Source organism: Otolemur garnettii, unplaced genomic scaffold (assembly GCF_000181295.1).
Source record: "Otolemur garnettii isolate 467f Iridium unplaced genomic scaffold, OtoGar3 scaffold00177, whole genome shotgun sequence".
NCBI classification, from domain to species: domain Eukaryota; kingdom Metazoa; phylum Chordata; class Mammalia; order Primates; family Galagidae; genus Otolemur; species Otolemur garnettii.
Genome location: NW_003852572.1, coordinates 2285609 through 2289053, shown reverse-complemented (window position 1 = coordinate 2289053; position 3445 = coordinate 2285609).

Genomic DNA, 3445 nt, shown 5'->3' with positions numbered 1-3445 from the left:
AGCGTCCTAGTGGACGGCAAGTCATTTGAGACAGGGACTGAGGTGGTCAGTATGGAAATGAAGTAACTTGCCTTAACCTCTCCAGCTTCCTGATTTAACCATTTTCTCATTTCGTGACTCTACTTCTAGAGGAGTTCGAGCTTCTACTAAAGTAGAGGTGGTTACAACAGGTGGGCTAGGACAGTTAGAGGACAACAGAATTGGAGAACACAAACAGAAGACGATTCTGACCCAGGCATTTCTATAGAGAAGAAAAGTTTTGGAACAGTGCTGCATGATCATGCTTCAGAACTTTATAGAACCTCACAGTCCTTTGTATTTACGAGCAGTGAGATATTGGGCTCTTGGGCAGGTGGTGAAGACTGAGACATCATGTGTGTAAAATGCCCGGCTCTGGGAAGCCAAGGCCAGTGGATTGCCTGAGCTCAGGAGTTCTGCACTGAGCTCATCTCACTTGAGCAAGAGTGAGATCCCATCACTAAAAATAGCTGGATGTTGTTACAGTGGTATCTCTAGTCACAGCTACTTGGGAGGCTGAGGCAAGAGGATCACTTGAGCTCAAGGTGTGAGCTGTGATGCCATGACACTCTACAGATGGTGACAAAGTGAGACTCTGTCTCAAAAATAAAAAAAAAATAGAATAAATAAAGAAAAATAAATAAAATGCCTGGTTCTGTCCTTCACACATGTAAGATGTACAATAACTTGGACTTTCCTATCTAGCCTTATGATGGTTAGAGTAACATGCTTTCAGAATAGCTGGAAGAGAAAGTAACCTGAGAGACAGCTCTGTGTGTGTGCACGCATTAAAGAACTGTAGATCTACTAATGTCTTCATAGATTCAACCTCAAAGGTGCTTGGAAATGGACCCCCAGTCACTACATGCTTGGACTGATTTTCTAGACCTGTGGTACATTTGAAAATGAGAGTAAGGGTACCTAGAGAGTACATGAATTTAATAAAAAAAAAAAAAATCCCTGAAACCGTCTTGCACATATTTGTGCTTTTATTAACTAAATAAAGTAAAGGAAGGTGATGTCTTCCTTGATGAACAAAACAAAGACACAAATATGGACGAAAAGGTCAAGCTGGCAGTGACCACAATACTGGCGTTTCATAACGTATATAGGTGACAGAAATGACCTCAGAAGAGCTGGGCATTGCCGTGAGTTCTCATTTTGCCAAGTATGGGCAGAGATGCAGAATCAAGTCCCAGCTCTGGTACCAGTGTCTTGCTCTTCCCACCCCACCCCGAGGACCCCACTTTCTGGTTTCTCAACTGATCCAGCTTCCTAGACTGGCTCTCAGTAAAACACGCTGCACTCAGTGGAGTTATTTCCCTCTGTAGCCACCCACTTGACTTGTTATGTTCCCAACTCTCCTTCCTGTAACTTACCTCCCACCTAATTCTCTCCCCCTGTTCTTCTCAGCTGTGTTTTCCTCTCAGTAAGCTTTCAATTAGTCCCCATGGAGGTGTTAACTGATAACCAGCCTGTTAACTGAGGTGTGACTGCTTCTGGGATTGTTTAAAAGTAGGCTCTTTGAAGATGTAAATGTTCAGTTATATCATTTCTCATCAAATACTTTGTAGCAAATAGCAACCATCATTTTTTTATTTTTTGAGACAGTCTCACATTGTCACCCTTGGTAGAGCGCTGTAGCTTCACAGCTCACAGCAACCTCAAACTCTTGGGCTTAAGTCATTCTCTTGCCTCAGCCTCCCAAGTAGCTGGGAGTACAGGTGCCCACCACAAAGCCTGGCTGTTTTTTCACTGTAGTTGTCATTGTTGCTTAGCTGGCACGGGCTGAGTTTTAACCTGCTAGCCCGTGTATGTGGCAGCGCCTTAACCACTGAGGGCACCAAGCTGCGACCGTGATTTTTTTTTTAAGGTGGGTCACAAAGGTCAGAAGATTTTTAATTTATAGATGACTGGCCTCCCTGTGCATCAGAGTTTCTCCTCAGGCGCAGTTGCAGTGCTTTCCCCATCATGAAAACAATGAGGTCTGAAAACATGACGCTATATTCTTCTCGCCATTTCAAATTGTAGTAGAAGGTTAGAATGAGTGTGCAGAGGCCCGTCCTACCAGAGTGTGGAGGAGGAGCTTTCAGCTTCTGTCATAATGTACTATACAAGAATTTAATATGTTCAAATACGTAACAACATGGCCCTTACGACTACCATCGTCATATACACATCTTTGAAGAGTTAGCACACAGTCATGCTCCTAGAATTATCCGACGTATATTTACAGTGGTCCAGACTTTCACGGACTGCAACTAGGAGTTTCTGTGCTTTGTTATCTTACTGTCATCTGTCAGGGTAGAAACGGTGGAAATGGAAGAAGATACTTTTCTCTGAGTTAAAAATACTAGTTTCTTTCCTATTAAACATGTTGCATACGTATATATTTCTTACCGTACCTGTTATACATTCATTTTTTAAAATCTTACATTTGAAATTATAAATATTAATCTCAATTTTTATTTTAACTTAGTTTCAAGATATTACCGAATGTCATAGGAGATTGACTTGGAAAACTTGAGAAGGCAACGCTACTAATTAATCAAATAGCTCCTGAAATTTTGGAAGCTACAAGAAATGTTCAAAGGTCCTAGCTGTAAGAAATACAGTTTTGGCTGAGATCTCTAATAAATCAAGTGGAGATATATAAACACTGCAGTCTTTCAACTTCCAGAAATCTGTTATTTTATGTGCATTATTCACTTTGCCTAAACATTCTAAACATAGGGAATTTCATATCAGATTCTCTTTACTGGGAGCGACCCATTTCCTCCCAGTTTACGTAGAATATGTAGAAAAAACACAGAAAACCAATTATGTTGTCATTAATGAAGGTTGGAAAACAAAATCCGTGCTAGACCTTTGGAACCCATTTCTCGCCTTGCAGCAGGGCGGAGCTAGCAGGCTTTTAACGTTTCTGATTCGGGTTTCAGGTTCTAAAACACAGTTGCCAGCCAGTTGGGGTTTTTTGGGTTGTTGTTAAGATAAAGAGAAAATACATCTGTTGTAAGTGGGAGATATAGGTGTGCTCAAACAACCGACCTGGTAATGATTCTATCTTTAAAAAAGAAACAAGAAACTTCAGTCCTTTAACATGAAAGTTTGTGGTCCGTAATAACCCAGAAGCGCACAGCTAACTTCACATTTTCTCAAATTAAACAGATCTCCCAAGACGTTATAGGTGGTCTTGCTTTAGGGCGGAGCTCAGTGCGGAGGTTCACTGGATAGAAAGTCCAAGGGCTTCTTACTCCTTGAGGCATGAAGTTTCCTTGAGATCTCGCGTCCCACCCCCGCCTGACCGCCCTGGAGAGCTCAGGGCGGAAGCACCTGGAGAGCGAGTGAGCTCGGTGCTGCGCCGGCCGGAGCGGAGAGGATGGGCAGAGCGCGTCAGGAGCCGGGAAGCGCTTCTGGAACGGAGAGG